At 37.5% G+C, this 11,370-nt stretch overlaps 1 long non-coding RNA gene across 1 annotated transcript; it reads right to left on the reverse strand.

Moving 5' to 3' along the window:
* Positions 1-3,147: 3,147 nt before the first annotated feature.
* On the reverse strand, positions 3,148-9,966 carry LOC129030634 (uncharacterized). Its single transcript, XR_008500715.2, has 4 exons — positions 9,885-9,966; positions 8,596-8,894; positions 4,753-4,892; positions 3,148-3,871 (listed from the first exon to the last, which is right to left on the reverse strand). It is a non-coding gene; the product is annotated as an uncharacterized LOC129030634 (long non-coding RNA).
* Between the last annotated feature and the right edge of the window lie 1,404 nt (positions 9,967-11,370).

Below are 11,370 nucleotides of genomic sequence, written 5' to 3' on the forward strand. Positions count from 1 at the left end.
TAATACTAGACACCCTACAATGCACAGGACAGCCCTCCAATAACAAAGAATTATGGGTCCCAAATATCTATCCTGATGGTCTGAGAAATCTTGCTATAACCCCTCAAAATAAACACTAACTTTCTTTCTTGAAGTGGCATCAGTAAGTAGAACAAGAACTCTGGGGCTGAAAAATTAGAAACCTAATCATGACTACTGTTTCTAGTATTTGGTGATCCACAGAGGTTGTCATATCTGTTCACTAATATAGAGGCTAACTTGAACTTTTCAGACAAAATGTGTACACTTGGGGACTGAAATGAACCTTCTGTGAATCTTGCTATGTGTTACCTCATGAAAACATTATTAGAAATGCGTTCAAGCAATGTAATTCAATTCTATTCAACTCAAGATTGAATTAGGACTTCTGGGTTGGTCAATGCAGGGGAAACAATGAGTTAGATATGTCACTGAGGGAACTTGCTCATGGGGCAATAGGCAGAAGAGGAAGCACGCGTGGTTAAAAGGACAACAAGTAGATTTTAGTGTACCTGCGACAATAAGATTTACTAACCTGAGATTATGAGTCTTTTCATTCAACAATTGTTTACTGACATCCAGTGGGTATATATAATATTTGTCTTCCAACTGCTATCTTACTATCACTAAAGTATTTTTAATATATAATTACAAACAACGATATATATGTAATATATGTAAATCCACATATTCAATATTAAACATAATTTCTCATTTTAAAATATAAATAGATGCTCTATTATTATCAAATATCATATAATGTCATCATATTACGGAATATGAAATTTCCATACCTTCAATGTGCATACCTCACTTTGGAAACTGCTGCACAAGGAGATATGAATTTAATTCTTAATTAAATTTGCACATCCACCATTAGATGATACTCTTCTTGAGAACAGCAATGTTATCTTTTTTTCTTTTTCTTTATATTGCTAGCACTCAGAACAAAATGGGAACTTAATACATGTTTTGTATAATGAACAAATGTTGGCCTATAATGAGCTGATGATCCAGTAAGAGGGAATACAATAGGTGCATATATAACTATGCTACATGGCAGAATTATAACGTAGTAGTGGCTTTAAAAAAAAAAAGCACATTTGCCTCTCTCATAAATTTTCTGGAGATCCACACCAAAGCTTGGCCAAGGACCCCACAAATATTCCTTTTATTAATATTTCTCATTCTTAGGTGGTCCTTGGGTTATGACCACATTTCTTCTTGCATAAGAGTGCTGAATTAAGCTTTATAAGGCCCCATTAAGCTGCTTCCATATTACATATAAAGCTAATGTGGGACCCTACTGTATTTCTAGATCCCTTCAGGATTGAGATGAAACCAGCCAACATCATCCAATTATGAACCACTTCAAACCCTCTCCCTCCAAAATGAGTTTAATTCTCTATTTAAGACAGGTAAAGTTCTTTGTCTTTTTTCCCCTTAAACTAATACTTCCCAGTCAGTCTGTAACTATGATTAACATACCACGTGATACACTTATACTGCCAACATTTTGACCACGATTTTAGCACTTTATTTGGGAAAATTTCTGCGTGTCCTTTGGCACTGTTTTGCTTGCTGGAGTTTACAAACAAGTAGACAAGGCTAGAAGGTGAGTATGATCTCACTTTAGATGAGCAAGGAATTTTCTGCACAGTAATAAAATAGTCCTCACCACCCCACCCCTGCAACAGAATAATTTTAATGACTTACACATTGGTTTAATCCTCAAATGTTTTTGTAATATGTAATCTCCATCACAATGTTAATATTAAAGGGAATTTGAGTAATACTTGAATAATTCGTCTTGTATTAACTGAAAATGAGTTAATGGAATAACCCTTTACTAATGCAGGCATTAGCTTTTTCACCTTGGAGGACCAAGCTCATTCTATGCCACATTCCCTTGTTGACTTAGTTTTGTAATATTCATTGAGCACCTACCTATGTTCATTCAGTTGAGATCTCTTAAATTCTGCCATTCGTGGTGAAAATCACTTCCTAAAGGTATCTGAACCCACAAGTATTGTCCAGGCAAAGCGATTTCAGATAAACTCTCTCTCTTATGGATAGTTTGCTGAATACGTCTATCTGCAATAGAACTGTCAAATTGCCTCACCAAAAATTAACTGGGCAAGATCTGGTTATTTATTTCACACATATTTACATGAATTAAATGCATATCATATAATACATTGCACATAATAACCCTTATAGAGGAGATATTATTATCTCTGCCTTAAATGTGAGGAAATTAAGAAATGAGAGGTTAAACATCTTACCATAGTAGGTCACACGATACACGAAGTAGCAGGTATTCTAAGAAGCAGAATCCGCATTTATTTAGAGGTAAGCATAACACTAAATTTATTATTACATAAAAAATCAGTCCACTTTAAAAGCCACTGTACATCTGATGGGACTTTAGGGTTTGATTGCAGAATTCTCTGCAATAGGGTTGTTTGGGATGTAATTAACATGACAAACAAGGGAAAGACACAAGTTTAGCAAAAAGCTCACTTTGAGTGGATAAATTTCTCTTTTTCCTTTTTTTAAATGAGAAAGGCTGGATAAAAGGCACATGAAATAACTGCTGACTGAGTGGAGCTCTTGAGCTAAGGACTTGTACTGTGAAAATTCTACTTTGTCTAGCAAACACTATCAAACAGAAACCTTGAAAAGAGAACATTTATGTTTCTCATTTTCTTAAAAAAAAAAAATCAGCTCTAACCTCATGACTTCCCTGACAATGCTAAAAGTCACAGGTGGTAGGAGGAATATAGAAGCTAGAAGCAAGGCTTCTACTCCTTGAACAGTCTCTCATTCCCAGCATCTCAGTTTAGCTATGGAGGCTGAGTGAATGCACAGAAAACACAAACTGAGGCATCTTTAGGCAGTCCGTTCAGATGAGTAACTCAGATCCTCTGCACAAGCCCCTCCCAGGGTAAAAGTCAGGAATTTCAGATGGCAATCCCCCAAAACAAAGCCAGATAGAACAGGTGACTGTATACAAAGACCATGATTTTTCAATCACAGCCATATCTAAAAGAAAAAGTCAAATACAGTGATTGGTATTAATATGATTTGAACAGAGTCGTCATTCCAATTGCTCCAAAGGTGCTGTGGTTTAGTGGTGGAGTTTTGTGGTGGGCTTTGGAGTAGAACCGAACATTCTTCAAATGCTAACTCTGCAATCTACTGCCATATACATTATTTTACCTCTCAGAGTGACTGCTTTTCTTCTTGTAAAATAAATGTAATTCTTATCTCTTGGATTTGAGAGGATTTAATGAGACTACACAGTAACACATTACTTGGCATATAGTGGATGATGAAAAAATGTGAATTTTATTATTGTGTTAAAAATGTGAATTTTCGGATCCTCCAATAAGTAGATGCCAAGATGAGATTCAATGTGCAAGAAATTTATTAGAGGATATGCCTGTGAAAGAAAATGAGGAGGAGGGCAGGAGAGGCTGGGGGAACTTTCAGGCCATGATGCAAGTCTGACCCTAGGTGAAGGAGAGAAAGAGGGAAGGGTGGAGGAATCCTAAATTGCCATGCATTTCTAAGGAAAGTCTGTCAAGGCCATCAAGCAGTCCTAGAGCCAAATTCGCCCATCGGAGGATCCTGCATCTCCAGAAATAGGCCTGCCTCAACAAAGTTGCCAGGCTTATTCACAGGCTGGGAGCAGCCCGTGGGAAGCATAGACTCGCACTGTGATGAATTTCCAAGGCAGCAGCTGAAACCCTGGGTCACTCTTGTTCCTTGCAGTCAGAGAGGCATGTTCCTGTGGTCACCACCAGTATTATTCAATGCAGATTCTTTGGCAAACCATGTGTTATTGTTTCTGAAAAGGCAAAAGAGGGCAGAGAGAGAGAGTGCGTGCGCATACGAGCACAATAGTACACATAGATTAGGAATACAAAGATATAGTCTGGGCATCTTTTAGGTTATATATTTGTTTTAAAAATGGAAATGAAGTCATTTGGATGCAAAAGGATTCCATATGAAATTCTAAGATGATTCTTGTGATTAAAAGCAAGTTATAAAAATAAACAACTTTTAAAAACTACTTTTAATAAATCTTTTCCTATTTAGAGCTGACGTTCATGAACAATTGATCATAGGTTTCCTTAAAATTTATTATTTTTCTTTTCTTCTTCTTTTTCTTTCAGTATACACAATTAAGAGGTTTTTGGCTTCTTTTTGTCTTGTACTTGTTAGAGAATCCAAGGAAAACCACTGATCTTCTTCGTCTCTAAAATGTACATATATCCATACACATTAAAGGGTACAATTCCAAAGAGTTTATGGGCCATTTAAGGCCCATCAAAGAAACAGTGCTTACATTTATAAAGCTATTAACATACATGATTTTAAACTATTTTATAATTTTCAGATTACATACTTCTGTGGATTAAGATGAACAACCAGTTATTGCTATCGAGACCTCTGGCTTTTTAAATTCACAATCTTAGTGCACACTAAGGCCTCATTCATCCAAGCTAACCTGAACGGGGAGAGTCTATGTGGCTGCACATTTAAATACATAAATAAAATGCGTATTTGTGTGAGAAGTTTCTTCTTATTCCTTCTCTTCTGCATATGATATGTCCAGTTTGGGACAGAGGTTCACATGCTTAAGTCAATCTGATTATGCATTAGTTCCTTACTTTTAATATTTTTAAATTGACCAGTTGTAGGTCTAGCACTGTGAGTGTCTGTTACCTCACATTTGGCTTTCTCTTCCTTAGTGAATGTGTATGTTTTAGTCTCTCTTCTCCTCTTAATAGATGGGCATGTTCCCTCTTGCTTTCCGTAGCTCATCAATGTATCAACCTCTCCAAGAGAAACGATAGAGAGACAAACTGTGAAAAAAAAAAGGGACGGCTCTCATAAAAATGTGGTCACATGCTGAATTCACTTGAGCCTGTATTCTCAGGCAGAAGCTATGTGAAATACAACATTCATCACACAACTGGTGCTGGACCCACACGATACCTGTGCGCAATGGGGTGAATTCATTATGTCTCAGGAAACTGACTCTTTCTCTAGCAATGGATGCCTTCAATTACTCAGTCTCCAAAGTGCCTGCCCAGCCTTGCAGTCTTAACTCTCTATTTCCTTTCTTTTGGGGGTTGCAGCCAACACTTCAACCTGGCAGATTTTTCTCTAGTTTAAAGAACATGGTAAATGACAGAGGTCTGGAATAATGTATTTCCTCCAAAGCTGGTGACCAATTAGTTGCTTGCCATGGACTGTCATTTCACTGCTCTGAGTGCTGTGTTCTTGTAGCTTGGTGATAGACACACTGTTTATTTTCCACTTTGCAGTCTTTGCCAATACTCCAAGTCCCACACAGCTGCCTTGATGCCGCTCTCCTGGATAGCTCATGACAAGGAAAAGATAAAATGTATGTGTGGCAAAATGGCAACCCTGAGCAAACTTATATAGGGTGCAAAGCAAAGAGAATAGTGATTTTACCACCTCACCTTTTGATTTTAATGCTTTTCAATGAAATTGTGGGAAATGCCAAGTCCATGAGGTTAATGCTCAGATATAAGTAGTGTGGCTAAAGACTTTGTGAGGGTTATTAAGCTGTTGACAATATGAGAATCAGACACATTCACCACTGGTTCAGTAATTGTCTTTCATCTAGGAGCAACTTCCCTTCTCCCCCCACCCAACTTTTATGATTCATCATATTTATTTTTTGTTTCCTCAAGCAACATCTTTTATTAGTTGCACACTCACTGCAGAAATTTAATTTTTGCAAGAGAACAACAAAGCAGTTGATTATTATTATTGAGAATCTGGTACAACACCGAGTGAAATAAAATCTATAAGGCATTAAAATGACAGATTAGGCGAGAGCTGTATTCATTTACAAGTGTTAGAACATCATGCTAATGCCTCACAAGCACAACATAAAATGAAAATCAACTCTTTCATGCTGCTTTACGAACAAACGCTGCGAAGCTCCCAGGAACACAAGCCAGAGCCTCCGTTAAAGAGGCAATGTCCTTTTGTAGTTTGCTCATAAGTTCATCCTTGACAAACACAAATAAAAACACTCCTCTCTTATGTACAGCCAGAAGCGCTCCCTGCTTATCCCTTGGTCATCCCAAACTAAACACTGCTAATCCCAGTAAGATTTAAAGCATTCATATGCACCTCATTGTTTTTTAATGGAGAGTGACACTTCACTTATTAGGCAACCTCTATTCTTTATATCCCACCTGGAAACCAAAGAGAAAGTGGAAAAAGGGGGCCTGAGAATCAGCAATTCAGGGTTATTATTCCACAACATTAAGCCACCATAATTTATATGTACTCTAATCATTCAGGGCCTATTAACTCTTACTTTACACGTAATACTAATGCTTTTATACCGTGAGCTGCAGCTCAATGCAGGTAAGAAGCAAATTATGAGAATGCTAGAGATCATCAAGCTAAAACCTCTAAACACTAGACTGGTTATTCTGGTAAGAAAAGAGCCGCAAAAATATAATGGACAGAATGTCTCAAAGAATCTTCAAGGTGTTCAGAGAACAGAGCAAATAAATTCTGTTTATAGTATTAACACAAGCCTTCCAAAAAGGACTAAATGAGTTCCATATTCTCTTTCTTTCCTGAAAGAGAAGTATGTAAAACAGTTCAAAAGAAAGTCCATCAAAATTGTTAAAATACTTAAAAGGTAAGTTTTTAAGTAAGGAAGCCAAAATTTTACATATGCAGATCAACTGATTTTCCAACAATATTGAATAAAAATGGATTGCTCATATATTTTCTATATATGCATATATATATATATTTGGGAATACAGCTAATGTGCTTTACTATATATTATGGATTATATGTGTAAATATTCATAGGCTAAACAAATAACATAATTTATTTGTGAACTTTTAGAGATTCATCTCAGATTCCTTTACTATTTAATTCTCATAAAGCAACTTCAGATGTCAGAGAATTCTATCCTGGAAAAGAGAATATCAAAAAATTTCATTTCTGGGGTTCTACCATGGGTGGCAATTAAATAATGAGAATCATCGAAGTGACCCTATTAAATATCTCCTCCTAAGACAGTAGACAGAAGTGGCTAACACAGCAGAGGGTATGCAAACTCTCATCAACAATATGTCAAATATCAATTTGCACACTACGCCCATTCCTCAGATGGTGCCAATGAGATATGCTGACATCTGTGTGTCACACACAACTCCTAGAGCAGGGGTCCCCAATCCTCGGGCTGCAGACTGGTACCTGTCCATGGCCTGTTAGGAACTGGGCCGCACAGCCAGAGGTGAGTGGCAGGCGAGCCAGAATTACTGTGAGCTCTGCCACCTGTCAGATCAGCAGTGGCACTAAATTCTCATAGAAGCACAAACTCCTATTGTGAACTGCACATGTGAAGAATCTAGGTTGTGTGATCCGTATGATAATCTAACTAATGCCTGATGACGTGAGGTAGAACAGTTTCATTCCAAAACCATCCTACCACTCCCTCATCTCTGGTCCATGAAAAAATTGCCTTCCATGAAACTGGTCCCTGGTGCCAAAAGGGTTGGGGACTGCTGTCCTAGAGCATATATGATATTTCCATCCACTCTCTTTCTCTTCAAGAAAGCATGCAGGAATATTAATAAATGGGAATAAAAATTTGACTTGCTACAATTTATTAAAAACCGAGAAAAATAAGTCATGGGAGAATTGTGCTATTTTTGTTATCAATAACAAATTTCTAATGACACAGCTTGGGTATTGAGGTGGAGGAGGGCTGACAGGGAGGAAGGAGAATGTGGGTGGAGCAGGAGGTCTTCCACTCCTAGCTGTGTCAGCTTGAGCAACGCAGTTTCACTTCTAAGGACTATAGGATGGGTAATGAAGGAACTGTGATAGAGTTCCTGCCTTAGACGTCTCACAAAGTGTTGTGAAAGTTAATTGCAATCATATGATATAGGAAAGGTACCGTAAAAACATAAGATGGTATTCGTGTCAAATACAGGACCCTGATTTTCCATAGTCGTTGTATCAAAATTTCTTCTCTTACAGGCTTGTAATTTCCAGAATTCCAACAAACTCCTCTCACTTTGAAGATAAGTATGAAATTGTGTATGCCTTGTACCATACATAAGTGTCCTTAGAATTAATGATGCAATCTACCCTACATGATGATGCAAAGAATGAACTGGCAAAGAATCATTGAATCATGGATTTTACAGCCAGAATACAAGTCTGACAGACATGAGCTAAAATGAAATGAGTGAAAATGTGAAGGAACATCAATATGGGTGGTACAAAGGGATCCCAGGCATATGGTTGCACCTAAGTTGTAATAAAGAAGCAACCATCCCCTGAGGTGAGAGAAAAAAAAAAAGAAAGAAAGAAATTGAAAACACATGAATTTGAGTTCTGGCCTTGTCCCCACTGACTGGCTTCTAATTTCTTGAACTTCACCCAGGCTGTGTGTCCAACAGACCACATGGTGATTGCTAAATTGCTCAATGACCACAAGCTACAACCATGGGGAAAATATTCATGAAAATTAACATCCCATTTAATACTCACCATGCTTCCAGCCAACACTTTGTGCAGCAGAAAGTCCTCGAACTGGCTCCAAAACTTTTCAATTCCTGACAAATGCACTGGCCCCTCTCCAAGGAGCTGGGCAGCAATCTGTGCTTTATGCTGGTGTGTGGTGGTAGCAGTACCACTGGTGGGAGAGCCAGGAGGCGGAGGCGTTCTTCTCAAGTAAGAAACATCTGAAGACCAGTGGCCTTGGGGATGCACCCAGGCACCAAAAACTCCAACTCACGGCACCAAGAACTCCATGGCAGGGGGCAGGTTCTTAACTGCTTTCAATTTTCCTAAAATGAAGGGCATATAATAAAGCCTGGATATATGAAATAGTAACAAATGTTTGATTAATTTTATTCATATTAGAAACGAACATTTACATTTACATTTACATTGATTTTTAGAGTATTATTTTAGAAGATTATGGCATCTTTGGAAGCAAATCTTCTAAAATATGAATCCTTCAGGACTTTCTTTAAAACAAAAATGACCACACTAATAAAATTAGTCTTGTCTTCTTTGTATGAACTTGCCCATACATTCTTATTTGTTGGACTTTCCTACATCCCTCATATCACATATACTTTAATCGTAACTCTATGCCATTAACTTCAAAAAACCGTCCTTATCCTATTAAATATACATTGGGGGGACCATACTTGTTAGTGCAGTCACTGCACGTCTACTCTTCCTCCCACACACACATCCTTTTGTTAACTACACTAAAAAAAAATAATTATTTGCATTCTTCAAATATTCTCAAAATTCCTTTACATACACATTCTCAGGAAAAAAGACGGGTTTCAGGGAAGGCTGAACACAGTCAAGATTCATTTGACTCAAGGCCTGATTTTCTTTAGGCTGTGTTATTTTCTCTGAAGTACTAGGTTTGCACAAATGATTGTTTCCAATGGCACAACCATCAGATAAAGTGTGGGGTGGTGTCTTCCAGCTCTTCTCATTCTCTTGGGCATGGTCTGGAGCTTTGCACATACAATGTATTCATCCTACATACTGGACGATCATGATGATGGCCCAACGTGTGTTGTAAATCTCACCTATGCAGGCATAATCATGTCTATATTTGGAAACAGAAAAATCTTACTAATGTCAAAGGTGGAGTATTCCAGCTGCCACTTTTCTTTCCCCTTACAAAAGAAAATACAGGATGACAACGGTATGAAGATGCAACTGGAAGCAGGAGAACTTTGTTTCACTCTTGCCTCTGGAATTAGCAATGTGACTAAGACTGACGACGTCATATCCTCACTGGCACTCACCTGTAAAGAAGTATTTAGAGTTGATCATTTCTAAGGTCCCTTTCATCACTTAATTCCAAGCTTAAGATAATCTTTTCACCATCTGAAAGACAAAAACATCTCCAGAATATCCAGGTCCCTCCACCACATTTGGAACACTGGCCAAGAAAATACTATGGCTTTGTTCCCATGAGACCAATGCTGAATGTACCTAGATGTTGAAAATCAAAACATTTAGTTGATTGATTGACTGAGTTTTCTACTTTAACTTTTTTTTTTTTAATGTTGGTGCTATTTAGACCAGCTCTGAGAACATTGCCAAGAGTTTCTTAGTCTCTTTCAGATCCTTGTACCCCCTTTCTTAAAGGTGTTTAGAAAATAAGGGCTCTCTTAGTGGCCTCTGTGAAGTCTCATGGTAACTGCAAGCCTAAGTGTAAGAGGTCCTTCAGGAGCCCACAAACAGCTTGCTTTCATTAAAGTGTGGTTCTCCATCACCATGCACTGATGACTCACCAGGCCTTCTACCAGCAGAGCACCATTTTTAAAGGAGGCACATAAAAGAACCATGCTGTTCAAGTAAGCACACCTAAAACATTCTAAGTATGTAAGATAACCAACAAAGAGCATTCTGAATCATAGTCCAAACATCATCCTTTAAAAGCACCATAAAATCAACTATCCACTCCCACAACTAGCTGTCACAGACATGATCCCAGTGCTTGATAGACTTTAGAAAAATTGACTCATTTGATGATCTCCAGGCTAGGATATATTGCAAGAAATTTCCAGTGAGAAACAAAGGAGGGATAAATAGGCAATAAGCTGTTAAAGATGTTCTGATGAAGCTAGCTTATTAAGTGAATATTAGAGGCTGTTCCAGGAATATAAATAATTAAATCAAAGATAAGATTAGATATAGTAAAAAAAAAAATGCTTGATTCTGTGGAACCTCTATTTCTCTTTACTTGCTTTAATGGACTGGTGAATTTGTCCATTATTGACCTATAGCCATGGGCTCACTTGCTTAGATTACATATAAAGATAGCCTTTTATCACATGGGAATTGGAGTAGATATCTATATGTCACTTGTGGGACAGGTGATGATAAAAAAAGAATGGTTAAGAACTTGTGCTCCAGAAACAAAAAGCTCAAATTGCAATCTTTTCTCCTTCTTTTTAACTCTGTAACTTTGTACAAGCTATGAAACTCATGGTGCCTCAGTTTCTTCACCTGTAAAATGGGCTAACAATTTCTATGACACATTGCTTGATAAAGCTTAGATGATATATGTTAGACATGGTACTTTGCACTTAGAAAATGTTTAATATGTAGCAGACATTTAAATTATCACTATTTAGAAGGTTAAATGTATAGTTGCCTTACAGATTAGTTAAGGTACTGGGGATGGCATATTTGCATGTGAATTACAACCAAATCAGGTCTCATTCTGGATGGAAAGAAGTGACTTAGGCTCATGTCCATGTGGCATTTGTATCACAGGGTAGC

This window comes from Pongo pygmaeus, chromosome 12 (genome assembly GCF_028885625.2).
Source record: "Pongo pygmaeus isolate AG05252 chromosome 12, NHGRI_mPonPyg2-v2.0_pri, whole genome shotgun sequence".
Taxonomy (NCBI): Eukaryota; Metazoa; Chordata; class Mammalia; order Primates; family Hominidae; genus Pongo; species Pongo pygmaeus.